We start from the raw sequence: 19371 nt of genomic DNA on the forward strand, positions 1-19371 counted from the left end.
AACAGGAAGCTAGGCCCAAACGCAGGGTGAGACCCCAGAGTCCACGCTCAGAACCCCAACTTGGCCAGCCCTTAAGTCACCTAAGGGCAGGGACCACCTCCCATCTGACACACAGCCTGGGCCAGAGCGGGCACCCAGTGGGCACACAGCTTGGTATATAGCAGGCACTCAGCCTGGCACACAGCAGACACAGACACACAGTGGGCACACAGCCTGGTAGTCAGCAGACAGCCTGGTATATGGCAGGCACTCAGCATGGCAGAAAGCCTGGCACACAACAGACACACAGCCTGGTGTGCAGTGGGTACAGCCTGGCACCCAGTGGGCACCAAGTGAGCACCCAGCCTGGCTCACAGTGGGCACTCAACAGGCACACAGCTTGAGGCATAGAGCCTGGCACACAGCAGACACATAGCGAGCACACAGCCTGGTACACAACAGATACTCAGCCTGGAACAGAGGAGAGCACACAGCAGACACACAGTGGGCACACAGCCTGGCACAGAGTGGGCACACAGACTGGTGTGCAGTGGGCACACCTTGGCACACCTTGGCACACCATGGGTACCAAACCTGGCACACAGCAGGCAATTGGTTGGCACATGGCCTGGCACCCAGCCTGGCACTCAGCTTGGGCACCCAGCCTGGGGCACGGCCTGGCACTCAGAAACCAGAAGGTCCAGGGCTCCTGGGCTCCGGCCCCTGCTGTACCGTCTTCCCTTTCCCGAGGGCAGCTCCTACGTGGCTGCTTCACCTGTGCTTGTTGGAAAACTGAGGCCCAGGTTCCCTCCACACCTGCCCCATCAGGTGCTAGGGCTTGAAGCACAAGAATCTGCTTTTTAAAAAGTCATCTTCACTGGGATGTAATTTAAACCCAATAACGCATGCATCGAGTGCAGTGTGATGAGCTGTGACATGTTTGGACCCCTGGGAAGCCACGTCAAACTCCAGATGGACCATCTCATCGCCCCTCCCAGCCTGGCCCCACTGGGCTGTGCCGACACCGTGGCTCAGTCTGTTCTCCTGGGGTCCACAGAAGCCCCTGCCACCCCCTCTTGCAGCTGGACGGTGCCCCGGCTTGTGGCAACCGTGAATCCAGCTGCTGTGGACGTTTGTGCCCAAGTCTTTGCGTGGCCAGAGGCTTTCACTTGACAACTGAACACTGTGCTTGGCGATTCTGTCCTGGGTCTGTCTCCTGACACAGAGCCCTGGGCCTGAGACCTGATGCCCGGCCGCCCCACTCCTGTCCAAAGCTCTGTGCCCACGGGTCAGTGTGGACTCTGCAGAGGACCTCCTGGGAGCCTGGGCAGGGCATTGTAAGGGACTCACACCCAGCACTACTGACTCGGCAGAGAGAAACCTGCTGTGGGGCTGCCTGTGGCTTGGGACTCGGTTATGGGGCCACGCTGCCCCCCTGCCCCCCACCCAGCCTATGGGCCCCACCTACAGAGGGTCCGATGGCAGAGGAAAGAGGGTCTGATGGCGGAGGAAAGAGGCTGGCTCCTCGTCAGCCTGTGTCATCTCCAGTCGTCTCTAAGGACCTGCTGTCAGCACGGTCGGAGGGTGGGGGTGGGGCATCAGGAAGGGACCCCCAAGTGCAGGCACTTGCTCAGGTCTCCCTTAAAATAGTTGTTAGAGAAAAATACATATCCCTAGACAATTTTAAGTTGCTTTCTACATTTTTAATATAATTTTTAAAATGCAAGGGGTATAAATTCTGGCATATTGTAAACTTTGACTTTTAAAAATAAAACCAATGCCACTCTTAAAAGCAGCCGATGGAGGTGACACACACAGCTACATCTACACGCACAGCGACCCGACAGCCACCCTCACTGTCTCCACAGTACATGAAAACAAGCTCCTCCCCAGCAGTCGGGAAACTGACTTGGTCCCATATTCTCCTCGACTTTGCGTTTCTACCGTGCTTCTTCCATGGGATTTTATGATGATGTGATGAATTTGCTAGAAGGTCCTTCCCTCATCACCTGAACCTAATATTCTGCAGCGACAACGTGTGTGCACATTTAAATCTAGCTCTGACATTTCCCACGTGTGGGACTGAGTCGGCCCTCTCTTCCGGTCTGGGGATCCACTGGGACTACTGGCAGTGCTGCAGTGAGTGTGTTATGAAAATGTGGTGGCTCCTAAACCTAAAAGGTCATTTTTACGGGGAGTGACCTCCTGGGCAGATGGACGGGTGATTCAGGGCTCGAGCGAGCAGGGGGCTGTGGCGTCCCCATGTCCCTGTGCCCCCTGGAGACCCGGGGGGGCGGGTGCCGCTTTCCTTTCTGGGAAAGGGGCGTGTGGAGGGGATCTGGGGAGCCCCTTCTAGTGCCTCTGGGAAGGGTGTGGTGTGCTCCAAGGAGGCTGCCACTTCCTACGTTAGCAGTTATGTCAGATGTGCAAGGCACCCCGTGGAATATTTTCTCCTAACTTTAAAGTTTGAAAACTGTCAAACCTACAAAAAAAATGAAAGATACAATGAACACCTTTCTCCTAGTTCCTTCAGTTACGAAGACCCTGACTCCTTTTCCAGCTCTCTGGCTACATGCACACACTTTTGTTTTTCCATTTCACAAATTCATTTGAAAGTGGCTGAATCCACACCGCATGACGCTTCACACCCCAATGCTTCAGGCCGCGACGCCAAGGGTGGCCTATTAACAGCAACATCGTGATCGGGTCCGAGAAACTCGGTGCTGATACGACCACCACCGGCTACTCCACCCACCCTCCAGCTTCTCCAGCTGTGCCCAGCTGGCGGCTTGGTGTCCCCCGCACACACAGCCGGGACGCACCTGGCGTGGGCTGGCCCCTGCGCTCACCCTGGCCCCATCACAGTCCCGACAGGCTTGCTGAGAATTCCAGGGCAGCCGTCTTCAGCGACCCACAGTCTGGGTTCGTCTGCTTCCTCATGATTAATTTGGATTTGACCTCTTCATCCCACAGCATTCCACGGGGGGCAAGGGGCACGTCCTGCTGCATCCTGGCCAGAGGCACTCGCTGCCACCGTCTGGTTACTGGGGACGTGGAGTCCGATCCCCAGTCAGGGTGGCACCCCAGGGTCTCTGCTTGGAAGGACAGTATTCCACTGGGCACCGCTGGGGACAGAATTTAACCCATGCCCAGCAGTCTCCCAGCAGCCGAGTCCCCCGGGTCGGGGGCAGCTCACCCTGGCCCCCATCCGGCCAGCGCTCGTGCTTCATGATCAGCTGAATGAGCAGAGCTTGTGCAGATCTTTAATTACGCCCATTTAAGTGATGCTATAAGAAATCGTGACTGTCTATGAGGCACAGTTAACACAATGAAACAAACACAATGTTTCCAAAACCCAGCAACATAGATTCAGCTGGTGCAGTTACATGTTTTTTTAAAAACTTGTAACAAATTTTAGTACAGTATAACAAATTATGAAATGTAAAATAAAAGAGACATCCAAGTTCTCCTCCTCAATTCCACTCCCCTCCTCCAAGACAGAAGCACTTTTATTCCTTTGCTTAAAAATGTTTTCTTATCCTCCTAAACACCAACTGTCTAGCTTTACTGCACTGAACTTCAGTCTTCTGTGATTTGCTTTTCTCATTCAACCTTTTCCTAAAATTCGCCCACGCCAATGTGTGAGGTTGAGGCTCGTGTGTATGGTGGACAGGAATCCACTGTGGGAACAGACCTCAATCTACCCCGGGGCCGTCTGAGGACACTTGGTGGGGTCTAGTCTCCACTTTTACAGGGTTCTGACAGAGCGCCCCTGTACGGGGGGACAGGGGGACGGTCCTAGGGATTAAGACTGGGAGGTGAGAGGTGGTGCTCACTGTCAGCTCCACTGGGTGAGCCTAAATTGTTTCCCAAGGGGACTGAACTCCTTTCCCTTTCCACCAGAAGCTCTACAACCTGCCAACACTATTATTTGACGGCTTAGTTTTAGGCCAATCTAGTGTAAATCGTCATCACATTGCGATCCTAATTTGCATTTCGCTGGTTTTCCCCGTTTGTCTATGGGGTTTTTGTCTTTATATTTTCTGCAGACAGAGATGGATCCTACCAACAGCATCCCTGTTTCAACTGTTTCCCCCAGCTGGCAGCTTGCCTTTTTTCACAGCTCCTCTACCTGGTCCAGACCCCATTACAGGGCAGTGTCTTGGCTGCAAAACCCAGGGCTCCCACCAGGCCTTCCACGCTCACGAGGTGCTCGGCTTCACCATCACGCCCTTGTTTCTGGTGAGCTGAAGCCTGGCACGAGAAGCTGGCTGCTCGGGATCTTTGGGCACGTTCTGAATTCAGCTATTTGATAGGGTCAAGGTGGGAAAAGTGATTTTTATTTAACAGCCTTACCTATGCCACATCCTGACTCCTACCAGAGGCCAGGGGCTCTCTAGGAAGAATCCCAGAAAAGCCAAGGAAAGAGAGCGCCTTTTAGAAAAGCTGATTTCTAAGAGTGACCCCCTTGCCTGTGTGGACAAACACGGTCATTCTTTCCACCAGTCCCTGCTCATCAGCTGGACACACAGCGCCTTCGAGCAACCACAGCACTTTTAGGTAACTGATGCTAATCCTTCTTTCCAATTTAACAGAAATGGAGCCCAGGGCTCCCAGGTTTTCAATATATGTTGATTAAAACTCACCAATAAAGCTTTACACAATTTCTCTCTGGTTTGAGGCACTGTGCCAGTTTGTATATATTATGTCCCTCCAAAAGCCATATTCTTTAATGCAATCTTGTGGAGGCAGAAGGATTAGTGTTGATTAGGTTAGAACCTATCGGTTGTTATCATGGAGATGTGACTCAATCAACTGTGAGCGAAACCATTTGATTAAATGATTTCCATGGAGATGTGGACCCCACCCACTCAGGGTGGGTCTTGACTTAATCACTGGAGTCCTATGAAAGAGCTCACAAACAAGGAGCTCAGAGCAGCTGAGAGGGACATTTTGGAGAGAAGCTAAGTAGCCAACCCGGATGCATGCTGATGCTTAGAGATGCCTGGAGACGTGGACAGAAGGATGTTTGGAGATGCTAAGCTAAGGGACGAACCCCGGAATTTGCCCTGGCAAAGCTAAGAGAGGAACCCAGATGCTTAGATGCACAGGAGCTGAAGAAGCTAAGAGAGACAGAAGCCCAGCGACATTTTGGAGAAAGCCATTTTGAAACACAACCCGGGAGCAAAGGACCAGCAGACGCCAGCCACGTGCCTTCCCAGCTGACAGAGGCAGTCCAGATGCCATTGGCTTTTCTTCAGTGGAGGTATCCTCTTGTTGATGCCTTAGTTTGGACACTTTTATGGCCTCAGAACTGTAAATTTGTAACCTAATAAACCCCCTTTTATAAAAGCCAATCCATTTCTGGTATTTTGCATAACAGCAGCATTAGCAAACTGGAACAGGCGTGTTAGTCTAAAGATAGCTCAACTTATAAAATACTCTCACATTAACCCTCCACTGATTTTATAAAGTGCTTAACATTTTCTCCCCCAACAAAAAATATAAATCACTCAGATCATGCAAGCGTGTTTCTAGCTTTCTGTCCTCTCTTCACTAAATCCCGAGGGATCTTGTCCACACTGTGAGACAGCTCATGGCAGCCACTCGATAATGTTCTGGGACCTTATGTAATTATCCCCAAACCAAATCCCTGCATCACCTGCATGGCATAACCACTGCTGAAGAAATGCCAATTTATTTCATTTTACTTGCTTCGCAGGAACATGATTTTAGCTGTACTTTACATCACATTGTTACAAGTTAAGCAAATGAGAAACAATACTGATTCACGATATTATTTTTATAAATGATGAACTGTAATTGTAACTTATGATACAGAAGAATTTTTTAACACCTGAAGCCTTATGGTCTTAAGAAATAAAAATTTAGTACTTTAGTTTTTACATATAGTCTAAAAGTGTATTATCTGACAGGATAAGAGTATCAGGGATGTGAAATGGGAACAGAAGTCAAGAAGAAAAGGGAAGGATGAAATCCCTGGAGCTTAAAGAAGAGCTTGCCGGGGCACCTGCGACGCGGGGTGGGGGTACCCAGTCATCGGGAAGGAGGGTCCCCGGGACATGTTTAAAAGAACAACTCTGCCTTTCGATTTTAAAGTGTCGAATCTCTCAGTATGTTGGGAGTCACAGCCACTGCAAATGTTAACTTGGGTTGAAAAGTTTTAGATGTAAACTTAACAACGTGCAAGTGAGCACATCCAAACTTCCTTCAGGGGGCCTGCCCCGGATAATTCCAGTGCCTCTGTTCCTTGTGTAGACACGGACATCCGCGTCTCGGCCGCAGGAGGCCCTTTAGCGGCAGGTCTGACACTTGACGATGGAGGTGCCAGGGGTCCCCATAAGGACCTGACTCCACCCTGGGGGTGAGGAGCTTCACTAAACAAAACCAGGAGTGTCCCAGAAGCTTGGCATCTGCCCAGTGGGGGCCCCAGGACCTCCACCTTCTTGCTCAGGGCACAGAAAGCACTGCCTGCTGGCTGGAGGGGGCAGCACATGCCCAGGCATGGCCAGGTGGCCGCTCAGGGCTCAGGACAGACCACCGCAGGCCTCCCCCAGGAGCAGCGCGCGGACGCTCAGCCCTAGGCTGGGGCCTCCCGAGGGGGTCTCTGGGGGGCTCCAAGGGCATCCCTGCAGAAGGGAAACAGTGTGAGAACCCAGGGTCTGGGCCTGGGGCTGCCCGGCAGGGGCCTAGTGGGGGTGAGGGCTGCACTGAGCATCTAGACCAGATGCCCTCCCCCACCTGTCCCCAACCCGGTCGCTGACGCTCGGTCCCCTGGGAGCTTTGCTGCTCAGAGCTGTGTGGGGTCGGGAAGGAGCACTGGGCTGGGGGCCAGGGTCCGGGCCTGCCTGCTCACCCCCAAATGCCACGTGAGATGCCTCAGTCTTCTGCTGGGTCCACCTGCCACCCTCAGGCTGAGCGTCCCTCTCTCGTCCCTCTCTCGTCCCCAGAGCCTTCAGACCTGGAAACACTCTGGCCCTACCGCCCCTGCCACAGCCTGACCCAGCCGCTAAGGCAGCCACGCGGGCCGGCCCCCCGCCCCTGCCCCACCTCCCCCAGGGCACGAGGGGAGACCCCTCCGTCACCCCCCGCCCACCCCAGAGTCCATCCCGGTGTGCCTGCAGAGCCCCAGCGAGCCCCCTTCCCCACCCGTGGCCCCTGTCCTCTGCCCCCAGCGCCCCGCTCCTGTGCCCAAAGCCTGTGCTTCCCAACAAAGCCTTTCCAGGGAAACGGAAACTGAGGCACAAGCCCCCCTGCCACCACACGGAAAACTGACTTCCAGGGTCCTTCGCCTCTCTGCCCGCTACTGAGAAGTGAGTGAGTTTCTCTGCACACGAGGCGTGCTCTGCCAGCTGCTGTGTGGGGCAGGCACAGAGGCTGTGCCCCCCCCCATCTCCTGCCCTGCTCTCTCGGGCTGGGACCCTTGAGCCAAGGCCAAGGAGAGGCCCAGCACCCATATGCACAGCGCAGGATGATGCCCAGCGAGGGCTCCCGGGGGTGGGAGGCCATGGAGGAGGCCAAGGTCAGGACCGCAGAGCCCAGTGCTCCCAGAGGGCAATGCCAATGGCCACCAAGGGCACATGGCCACCCTCCACAGGGGGCTCCACGCCTGGAAGCAGAAGCGCCTTCCCCACGGTGCCAAGGGGGAAACGAGGCGTGTGCTGCATTCCCAGTTCCACCCGGGGAGCTCTCCCCCGTGGAGGGCGCTTCTGTGTGATGGTTAGCGTGTCAGCACCATCGGCCCCTTACCACAGGGCTGGGGACCAGCCGCCACCTATGCACTGGCCAGTGGGTTCCCACTCAGACGCCTGCAAGTCCCCAGGACACAGGCCTGCTGTGGTGCCAGACAAAACTCTGTGCTCACTGAGAGCCCTGCTGGTGGCAGAGCAGGAGCTGGCCCTGGCTCCTAGCATCCAGGAAGAACATCAGCTACTTGTGGTTAATCTGGGACCAATAACCCCTTCCAGAACTGTCCTAAGCCTGGCAGCCTCCCCCTGCCCCTGTGTCTCAATCGTGTTTCTGAGAGCAAGTCTATCTATGAGCGGACAGCTATTGTTGAAGAGAGAAGATGTTAAAATATGCATTTCATATTCTAGAGAGGAGATCTGTATTATAAGAGAAAAAGAATCTACTAATCATATGTGGATTCCAAGGGACCAAATTCAAAGTAAATTTTCCAGGATAACCAAGATACCTTCCCTCCTTCCCTCCTTCCTTCCCTTCTTCTGTCCCTCTTCCCATCCATCTACCATCCATCCATCCATCTACCACCCACCATCCACCATACATCCATACATCCATATATCCACCCACCATCCATCCATCTACCATCCACCAAACCATTCATCCATACATCCATCATCTATCCATCCATTTATCCATCTACCATCCATCCACCCACCCACCCACCATCCATCCACCATTCATCATCTATCCACTATCCATCCAACATCCATCCATCCACCCATTCATCTATCATCCATCCATCCATCCACCATACTTCCATCCATCCATCCACCTATCCAATCATCATCCATTCATCATCCACCATCCATCCATCCATTCACCATCCACCTACACATCCAGTTATCCATACACCATCCATCCACCATTCATCACCTACCCACCATCCATCCACCCATCCATCTATCCACCCATTCATCCACCATACATCCATCCATCTTCCCACCATCCATCCATCCACCTACCCACCATCCACCCATCCATCATCCACCCATCCATCATCCACCATCCATCCACCATTCATCATCTACCCCCATCTACCCACCATCCATCCATCCCCTTATCCATCCATCATCCATCCATCTATCCATCCACCCATCCATCCATCCATCCATCCACCATCCATCCATCCATTCACCATACACCTATACATCCATTTATCCAGACACCATCCACCCATTCATCCATCCATCCATTTATCTGACCATCCGTCCATCCCTCCCTCCCACAATGCTGCCTGTATGGTCTGCCCATGGGTGCTGGACTCCATGAGCACATCAGTGTGCAGAGCAGACCTGGTCTGCTGTGAAACGTCAGAACAGAAAGGCCATGCTGGCTGGTGTGGAGGGAGGGGCCGGGGCAGCCCTGGCTTTCCGGTTTGGGTGGGTAGCTCTGTCACTGCCGAGTCAGGAAACACTAGAGGAGAACGTCCACAAACAGGACTGACTACTGGAAACAAAGGGTAGTGGAGATCTAAGAATACCTCAGGGTATCTTAAAGTACTATTTAGACCATGGCAAAAAAATAAAAAAAAAAAACCCAGAAAATAAGCCCCATACGCCTTCTGAGCAGCCAACCCAGGCGTGATGACAGCAAACGCATCTTACGCACAGCAGGTCTCCTGAGCCCTGGCCGGGGTCCTGCTCGCTCTCGGTTCAAGTGCAGCCTGGACAAGCCCGGGGGTGTGGCAGCCCGGCCCACAGCCGACGCGAAGCAGCCGGTGCGCAAAGGGGGTGCCGGGGGCAGGCATGCTGGCAGCAGCGCTGGGGCACGCAGGCGCGCTGGGACCTGAGGCACGCAGGCGAGCTCGGCCCTCACAGCCTCTGGGTGGTGTCACGGCTGATGATGTCACTGATGATGACATAATGCAGCGATTCTTGTCTCCAACACCCTCGTTGAAGGGCTGGGAGAAAGGGCCACATCAGTCACAGCGTTATTCAGGAAGATGGGGAAGCAAGGGATGCATTTTTCAAAGAGCCCAACAAAAATTCTAGATTAAACAGAATCCTATTTTTGAGACTTAAAAGGACCAACTTCAGTTTTCAGGTAAACTCACTTATAGGAAATATCTAATTTTTCAGTGAGGCTGAAAAATAAATATTTTCTTACTAATAAGCACCTGTTGCCAGGCCAACCCAGTGAGCATTTGGAACTAGCAGGAGGTAACACATTGAAGAGGAGAAGGTAAAATCGTCACTATTTGAAATGACAGATTTATATACTGTCAACCAAGAGAATTCAAGACAACAAAAAGGCTCCTATTTTTATTAGGATTTAGAGGCTACACTAGCATTGAAAGGAATAAAATTAAGACCGTCCATAGAAATTAGCAGTCTTTGGAATTAATTTGAAAGAAACAAAATAAGAGAGAAGTTTCTTTCTTGCTTGCTTGATAATTTCACAGTGAGTATTTCTGGCGCTGGTGGCTCTGTCCCACGTGGTCATTTGGGTCCCCTATGGCTGGAAGCTCAGTAAACTGGTGGCCCCGGCCACTGGCAGCTCTGCTGTCAACACACGGCTTCTGGGAGTTCTCCGCTTATCACCTTTCCATCAGGTAGAAAGGAGGGAAATTGGAAGTCGGAAACTAGGGATTTCGTCTGAAGCAAGTGGGGTGCCAGCTGCCGGGACTCCTTTGGCTCGCAGCCCATAGGCAAGCACTCAGTGACAGCAAAGAAGAGGACACACGGCCAGTCCCGTGGTCAGGCAGCCACGGGGAGAGGGCTTTAGTGAGGAGCTGGGAGGGTCCCACCACACCACCGTGTAAACACACAGAAACAGAAGATATGGTGGGGGAGAAGCCCCCCATTTACCTTTGCAATCAAAAAGATAAAACACGCAAACATAAACTTCTGAAGAAATAAACAAGATCTCCAGAAGGAAACTCAAAACATCCTGGGAGCATGAGGCAACAAGCAAGAGGACAAAAGACCAACACATTAGCTGAAGGGTGGAGAGAGTCTAGGTCCTTCTGGGCCTCCGTGAGCAGCTGCTCAGTTTGAGAGGCAGCTGGACAAGAGCCACGGGTATTTTAATCACCATTTCTATTACTCGCAGCCAAACATATTCCCAGTAAACCATTCCCAGGCATATTGTCGGAGCCTGATCAATGTTTGCTGAATGAATTACTCCAGTATTTACCATACATACGTGTATGACAGCACCATGCCTTCTTAACCTTGTGGCATTCACGTGTCATCAGAAGCCATCACAACTCAAAGTTTCCTGAAAAAGCAACATTATGGGAGAGTCTATGTCGTGCTCTTCCCAAGGATTCCACTGGAGCCTCACATCCTCACCTTGGCAGGGCACGCAAATTTGCTGGGGGAGGGGGAGCTGAGAAGGAGCTGGTGGAGCTGAGGAGTTGGGGGGGGTTGGGGGGAACTGGGGGGAGCAGGGGGGAGCTGAGGGGAGCTGGGGGGATCCAGGGTGGGGAGCTGGGGGGAGCCGGGGGTCTGGGGGGAGCTGGGGTGAACTGGGGGTAGCTGGGGGGATCAGGCGGGGGGAGCTGGGGAGGAGCTGGGTGGAGCTGAAGGGGAGTTGGGGGGGTTGGGGGGAACTGGGGGGAGCTGGGGGGGTCAGGTGGGGGGAGCTGGGGAGGAGCTGGGGGTGGCTGGTTGGAGCCGGGGAACGAGGCAGCTTTGGACCCAGGAAGCTGTGAGTGTTTCCGGATCTCACTGGAGATGCCCGGGGGCACCACTGCAGCGCAGGGATTGGTGAAAGGGACATCTCTCCTGGGGCTGCCCGGGCCGAAGGGCACGGGAGACGGGAACTGCCTGTTGGAGACAAAGCCCAGCCAGCCCAGCCCTCTGTCCTGGGTGGCACACTCACGCTAGTGGAAGAGCTCACACGGCTCCAGGACTCCAGAGGCAGGAAGCCCCCACCCCGGGCCATCTCAGAAGGGAACGGGGACCACAGGAATGACAGGACGATGTGAACTTCCTGAGGATTCCCACATGTGGCTTCCCCTGCATACTGGCTCGCTATCTGGGTCTGTCCCCGCCGTGCAAACTCGAGAACCCCGGCATGAGGTCAGCCTGGAGTGGGGGAGTTGAGAGAGCTGGAAAAGCTGTGCCAGTCTGTGGACCTGTGGGGGGCGTGGGGCAGAGCCTGAGGACGGAGTGGGTGGCAGGGCTCCCAGGCAGGTAGACCTCTGGGGAAGGACCTCCAGGCCCTGTCTCCCCCTCACCCCAATTCTCCGAGCTCTGGAGTCTTGTGTTCTCCAGGCTGTTTGGATGGTGTTGCTGGCTTGAGTGTGGAGATGACGTCTGAGGTGGGAGCTGGGGGGACATGGAAAGCTCGCGGGGGCTGATAACTGCACACTAGATCTGTGACGAGCAGATGCTCCTCACCCCAAGAGCAGCTGCCAGGGACGGTGCCGGCAGAATCCAAGGTGGTAGGTTTGTGGGACCAAGTCACAGAACCACAGGCACGGGCACGCGCACACATGCAAGACCAGTCACAGCTCAGTTTACCTGGATGCGATTTTGTTGCAATGGATGATACATTATAAAATGACATTTCCCTCTTAGAGAAACGGTGTTTGCTGCATAATTATTTATTAAACTGGTCGCCTGTGTTTCATGCACCTTTCTCTACGTAAATTATATTACAGGATTTACATTACCTAGGAGGTGGAGTTCCAGTGTCCCCTCAGGGACGTAGAGGCCTGGAAAGAGCATTCCTCCCACCCTTACAAGGAGAATAAAACCAGAGAACATGCCCACTCATGACATTCCTTGATCCCGTCAGAGCTGAGGTTGCAGGAGACGGATTGGCATGAAACCTGGGAGAGAAAAGGCACCTGCAGGGAGAAACGGGCGTGAGCCTGGTCCCGGGGGCAGATGTGGGGTGCTGGGAAGGGGAGATCAACTAGAAGAGCCAAGACCCGGGGAGGCCAAGCGTGGCTGGAGTCGTGTCATGCACACGTGTGTGCGTGCATGTGTGCATGTGCGTGCATGTAAGGTCCTGGGAGCTGCAGATGTGGGGAGGGGTGTGTTCTTACCCTCTGGCTGGCTTTTTGTCCACAACCCCCAACCCACGCTAGGCAGCCAGGGAAGGCTATGGAGAAAGCCCCTCTCCCGGGCAGGCCTGGGGAAGGGGCCCAGAACTTCCTGCCCTTCTCCCTGATCTCCCTGTACATTCTCATGTTGGAGGGCGACAAAAACTGTCATTCCAGGGCACTAGTGAAGGCCCAGAGCAGCTGGGGGAAGGGAACAGAAAACCCCCTCTATCCTGGGGGAGGGGCAAAACAGGCCCACGGTATGAGCGGGGAGGGGTGAGACTGCTGGGAAGGACACGGTTCCGAGACCCAGGCACCTAGGACCGGGCTGAGACTGGGGCTCAGTCAGAATGACAGGGAGTCTCCTGCCACCACTGCACTGCCCCGCCCCAGGCCAGGCTGCTGAGAAACTGAAAGAGCGGGGCCCCCTGTGCTCCCCGGAAGGGAAGACCTGAAGCTGAGAGTGGAGCAAGCATGGCAAGCTGGCTCCCCTGCCCAACACGAGGCTCAGCTGGGCTGAGGTGCCCTGAGGGTGGCCCCGCATCCACACGGCCCCAACCTGCCCACCTACCGGGCAGGTGAACACAAGCCCCACACCAGAGGCCTGGCAGGGGGAGAGGTGACCCATTTCCAGCATCAGACCACTCACCCCAGTCTCTACCACCCTACACAAGATTCCAACTTTCCACAAACAATTATAAGCCATACAAAAGGTCTGCAAAAACCAAGCCAACACAAAACAAATCCACACACTCAACAGACAATACAATCAACAGAACCAGACTTGGATATGACACAGCTGTTGGAACCATCGGACAGGGAGTTTAAAACAACCACGATTCCTAAGGTGAAGGCTCTGATGGGAAAGGTGGGTGACACGCACGACCAGAGGGACAGAAGCTACAGGGGAGAACCAAACGGAAACGCTAGACTTGAAAGGCCTTCAGTGGGCTCATCCGCAGGACCCACACGGGTGAGGAAAGAGTCAGTGAACTTGAAGATAAGCGGCAGAAGCTGCCCAACCGACACGCAAAGAGAAAAAACAATGGGGGAGAAAACCCAAAACCAAACATCAGAAGGGAGCATCCAAGAACTGCAGGACAATTTCAAAAAGTGTAACATCTGCATTAACCGATTCCCAGAAGAGGAGCAAGTGAGGCAAAAGAAACATGGAAGAAATAACGGGAGAGCATTTTCCAAAATGAAAGGAAGGCACCAAAGCACTGATTCAAGAAGTTCAGAGAATGCCAAGTGGGATAAAGCAACATAAAAACCAAACCAAACTAAATCCAAACAATATCTACCCCCACCCTGGGATGCATTCACACGGCTACAGACAAAAGCCAGACAGTTAGACAGAAGGAGAGCAGCCAAGCAACCACAGGTGAGGAGTCCTCTCCCCAAATCCACGCCACATAGGGTCAGCTTCCACCTTCCCTTCAGGAACCCCCTCAGTCCCCCCCGACCCAGGAGCCCCTCGCACGGCAGGGCCTTCTCCCACCCATCTCAGACCTGAAAACAAGCAGGAGGGGCACATAATTTTTTCATTTAAATGGTAATGCGCACGAACTGTAGAATCTGTGGGCATTCCACAGTGTTGTTATAAGGAGTGCACACACCTTAAATGAAAAACAAAAAGCCATTTACAAAAACGAAAATGTTGTCATATTTGCTGTGATACACACATCATGACTCATGAACTTTAAAACAGACTTTAAAAAGCAATGAACCAAGCGGGCTTCAGCATATCCACAGCAGGCCTGCCTGGTGCCTCAGAGCTGCTGGGAGAGCCCTCCACGCGCTCCAGGGGACCCTGGGAGATGGGGGTGTGGGGGGCTCTCCTTTTACAGGGGAGGACTGCAGGGACCTGGGACTGGGGCCATCCCTTGCTCAGCAATTCGTCTGTTGTTTGAACTTCCTGACTGGAGAGAAACGAAGAAAATCTCAGATATTCAAATGCTTAGAAGTAAAAGAAGCATCTAAAACCGTCCTCCAGACCCGGGGGCACAAGGGTGAATGCAAAGGCACAAAGTGAGTCCTCAGGGGACCCCAGTCCTGCTGCTGATGAGTGAGGGCGACAAGTTTGCAGCCCCCCAGCAACCGCACATGCAGCCACGAGCAGCGGGGCTGAGATCACTGAGCCCTGGGGGGGCCTGGGCGCCCCCTCCCTGCCCTGCCCGTCACCACCTTCCCTAGCCTGGAAAATGGAAAGTGTCTGTGGGTGGGGGAGATGTGTAAGTGCAGACCCATTGCCTGCAGGGCCCGGGCACACTGCATGCCCCCCAAACCCCAGCACTGCGGAGTGTCCTTCAAGGTGAACGCCATATCACAGGCCATCAAAGACAGGTGGTGGCATTTCTGAAAAAGGCCAGTTCTACCACCTGCCGACCCCTTGGAAGGCTGCCTGAGGGCTGGGACCCCAGGGCTGGGGCTGGGCAGTGGGGAGGAGAGGGGCGCCTGGGCGACTTGCAAAGCACTTCGGGCAGCACAGATCACAGCCGAGAACTGATGCCTTCCGGACTAATGGACGCCAGATGCAGGAGAGCCACCCAGGGACAGAGCCACCAGCAATGCCAGAGTTCCCCATGGCTCAAAGGGTGTAAAGCGGGAGTCTGGGAGAGAGAGTTCAATAAGCAAGTGTCCATGTGGCGGGCAAGGGGCTCCACTGACCCCCAAGCCGCCCACTCCCCACTGAGATGCCAAGACACCCCCCATCTGCTCCAGCTCAGGGGACCCCACACCTCAGCCGAAGGCTGACGTCCAACTGAAATCTCTTCCCAGAGCATCAAGGGGACGGCCCACTACAGAGGCCAGCTCCCCGTCACCGTGAGGACGCCGTGGGGTCCCCCCGAGGGAGCCACAACCTCCCGGACGAAGACACACCATGAACCGAAGGGAAGGGGCCGAGGAGCTGCCCTCCCACCCTGTGTGGGTGCCAGGGCCCTGCCCCGGAAGCCAGCGACTGGTGCCCCATGCCCAGGCGGAGCAGGGTACTGGGTCCCCATCCAGGGTGCAGCAGCACGGCCCCAGCTCGGCCCGGCGTCCCTGCACCCCGCCGGCCACTGCCCACGCTGCCCCCTGGGTTGTCCTTTAAGAGAGCACAACACGATCTACACCAAGCACTCTGCACCGGGGTCGTGAGGACCCTCTCACATCCCAGGGTGGGGTCCTCGCACTGGGTTTCCACAAAGGTGGGGGACCCCAAGGAGACGCCATCTGGGCCTGGGCCTTCGGCCCCCTTGGTGCCCCCCGACAGGGAGATGGGCTGCCGTGCTGAAGTCAGTTTTGCCTGTGCCCCCCAGGTCCTGCTGAGCCTCACCAGGGCTCCCCACCCCAGGCCACCCTCGCCGGCCCCGGCCCCCCACGCTGAGGCTGGACGGGAACTGTAACCCAGGTGGACGAGCACGTCAGACTTGTCCTCACTTCATCTCCTTGAGGAGTGAATGTCCTCCCTTCTCGGGCTTGCTCTCCTCTTCTGCTTTTCCCAAATCCCCAAATGTTTACCCCAAACCCAAGTTTTGTTCTCCAACTTCTGCCTCCTGACTCCAGGCCCCAGCAAGCCAGGACAGACCCTGGCACATCCCTGGCCCTGGCTGGCTGCCCACGCAGTGTCCCCTCCCGGGGGCAGGAGCTCCAAATCCTGGGAGAGAAGTCGACAAACAGGAATGGTAGAACTCCAGAAAGAAGATGTCCGGTATCTTAGAAGTCCTGTTTTCATTCTTTTCTGAAGGGAAACCCCCTTTCTCGGTCCCCTCTGGTGTCCCGGACGGGGGACAGCAGGGCAGCAGAGCCAGCCGCCCTCAGGGTGGGCCTGTTCCCGCAACTTCTTTTCCTAACAAGCGAGAAAAGCCAGCGTTTGTTGCTGTCTGTCCCGTCCCTGCCCCCACAAATCGGCCTGGGCGGCCGGACAGAGGGCGGCCGGGCGGGCTGGCGACTCCCGGGTGTGCTGTGGGGATCCGCCGGGACAGGGAGCCGCAGGCTGAGCCCCGGCGCCTCGGGAACATGGGGGACAGCGTTCCTTACCGTGCCTGCCGTCCTTCCTGCCCTCCAGGCGGCCGCGACCCTGCGGGGCTGAGCAGCTGTGGCCCCTTGCCCAGTGGTGACACACGGTGCTCGGCCCGCAGGACACAGGGCCGGGCGGGGGCAGCCGAGTGCCCACTCAGCCCAACGCTGCCCGGAAGCCTCCGCCCCGGGCCTCGGCTCCAGTGACCCTGCATGACCAGGGCAGGGGCCTCATCCCGGCACCTCTCCGAGTGGACTTGCAGCATCTGGCCGAAAGGCTTGCGTGCGTGTCCTGCCACGTGAGTGCCAGGTGAGGGTCCTGGGCCCCCCCGACCCTGCTGCAAGCGTAGCCAAGCACTTGGCAGGGGTGGCAGAAGCTTCTCGAGTGAGTATCCGCTTCCAGTGGAACAATGATGAATCTTGAGGAGGCTGAGGGAGATTTCGGGGTTCACAGTTCTCCTCACAGACCCCTGTCCCCAGGCAGGCTCCCCAGCCCCTTCCCCAGGGCCACTGACAGCCTGGCCTCTGTCACCCCCACTTCCGGGCGTGACCTCCTCAACCCCAGGCAAAGGTCACACGCCGCACGAACGCAGTTACGCAACAAAACATTCACACACAAACATCTCTAGCTCTCTTGCCCTCTCACGGTTGATTTTAAACAAAACGCAATCTTCTGACCTTGCGGAAAATGTTCTTCTGCCTTTACCAAATGCATAAATAAAATGTTATTGTCACTGCACCGGCATAACCCTCTTCTAACCCCACACAGCCACGGCACCACCCTCAGGCTTCCCAATGATTCCATCTGGGAGACGTGTCACCCTGCGCCAGGCCTTGGGCTGGGGACACGAGGACTAAAGAGACAACCTCTTCCTCTGGCAGGCCACCCCCGCAGACATGCAGCACAGCCTTGTAGGTGGAAGACGGAGGGACGAGGACAAGTTGCTCCAGGATCACAAACAGTTGGAGGACGAGCTGCTTGGAGCAAATGGCGCCCAGGGGTGCGGCGGTGACAGAGAGGCTGCGGGAGCCTGTCTCTACGGGAGGAGACTCGGGGGAGGGGGCCAAGGCTGTGGAAGTTATCTGCAGCAGTTCACAAGACGGCACCATAAAGAAAGTTCATCATTTTAGACCAGGTTGCAGCTAAAGCGAGCTGCGAGGCGCTCGGCTGCGCCTGAGGCTGTTTCTCCCTTGCTCTGTTTTTGCACCGAGCACCGGGGCTCGGGGACACTCTGCCCGCCGCTGGGCACCCGGGGCTCGGTGGGGTCGGCCAGACGGCGGGGATCACCAAACGCCCGTGGGAGGAGGAAGGAGGAGGGAGGGATGCTTTCTGGGACGGGTAGGAAATGAGTGCCGCGGCCACCATGCGCTCCCCCACCCTCCAACCCGTGCCAGCCTCGCCCTCAGCGCCCGACACCCTCAGACAGAAATGCAAACAGAGTGACGCCCCCGCAAACAGGCAGCAGTGCGCACAGTAGGGATGTTCCCTCTCTTTAAATCCACACTGCGACACTGCCACCCTCCCCACACAAGTGAGCAACCTGAAAGGACGGCTCCACGTCCCTGCCAAGCCCATGGCGCAGGGCCGGCTGCGGGGACCCTGGGGTCCCTCCTGGGCCTGTCTCTCGGCTGAGCCGTTGCCACCGGCCAAGAGGGGTCTTGCTTTAACAGGGGAAGCCCACTGTTCCCTCCTCACTGAGGAATGGGCTCGAGCGAGGCTTCCTGACAGGGCACACATTCGATCAGACCACCCCGGACACTGATGGACGGACACCACGGGCAGGCCTCGCAGAGCCAACGTCAGGGCCTCCGTCCCGCCACCCAGCACGGCCCGGCCTCGTCGGCCTTAGAGACACGGGGCCATGATGCTGGGGGTCCTGGGCCGCGGTGCTGGGGGTCCTGGATCGCAGTGCTGGGGGTCCTGGGCCGCGGTGCTGGGGGTCCCGGCCGCGGTGCTGGGGGTCCTGGATCGCGGTGCTGGGGGGTCCCGGGTTGTGGTGCTGGGGGTCCCGGTAGCGGTACTGTGCCCCCAGCTGCTGGCCCCGGCTCGGCACCCACGCAGGAGGCCCAGCTGGTCCCACCTCGCTCCTCCGGCCGTTTCCCTCCCGGGGCCTCTGCTCTCCCCGCGGTGGTGGACACTCTACCACGTCTGTGGCGGGCGGGGAACGTCCTCAGGCCCCCGGGGGTGCGGGGAAGGTGGCACCGTGGCTCTGCCACAAGATGGGACGGGCACTGGCGTCTCCGTTTCACTCATTTTAGGGATTTTTTCTTAGATCCAATGAACTGAAAAGTCAGGGCAGAGCTGCTTGACCCCGTGTATGAATTCAATTAAATGGTCAATAAAAGACACTTCCTGATTCCATAAACGTTTGTTGAGAACTGCCTGCAAGATTTGCCATGCATATCCATCTTTTAAAAATGGAAAGGAAGCTTTCCTCTTTTGGCCAACTACTGAGCAATGACTTTACAACATTTAAAACATTTTAAACTGCTTTTAATTTTTAATTTCCTCTAATTGGCATATAAACCCCAAGTCCGTCCTCTTACGTTTGTCGCAGCTGTCAGAGAGCTGTAGAGAGATGGGAGGCTGAAAGCCACGGGGTCTGCGGTGCTGGGCTCTCCCCAGG

General features: G+C 55.7%; 1 protein-coding gene across 5 annotated transcripts in view; it reads right to left on the reverse strand.

Annotated features, from left to right (window-relative positions):
• The window catches only part of AGPAT3 (1-acylglycerol-3-phosphate O-acyltransferase 3), a 126064-nt gene that overhangs the window by 25879 nt on the left and 80814 nt on the right, over positions 1–19371 (reverse strand). The window contains exon 1 of one of the 5 annotated variants that reach the window (XM_037830795.1): positions 16766–17104. The exons of the other annotated variants lie outside the window; for them this stretch is intronic. The gene's annotated coding sequence lies outside the window, so the exon portion shown is untranslated. Of the gene's footprint in view, positions 1–16765; positions 17105–19371 lie in introns of those variants that run through there. 5 annotated transcript variants of the gene reach the window in all.

This window comes from Choloepus didactylus, chromosome 1 (genome assembly GCF_015220235.1).
Source record: "Choloepus didactylus isolate mChoDid1 chromosome 1, mChoDid1.pri, whole genome shotgun sequence".
Lineage (NCBI taxonomy): Eukaryota > Metazoa > Chordata > Mammalia > Pilosa > Megalonychidae > Choloepus > Choloepus didactylus.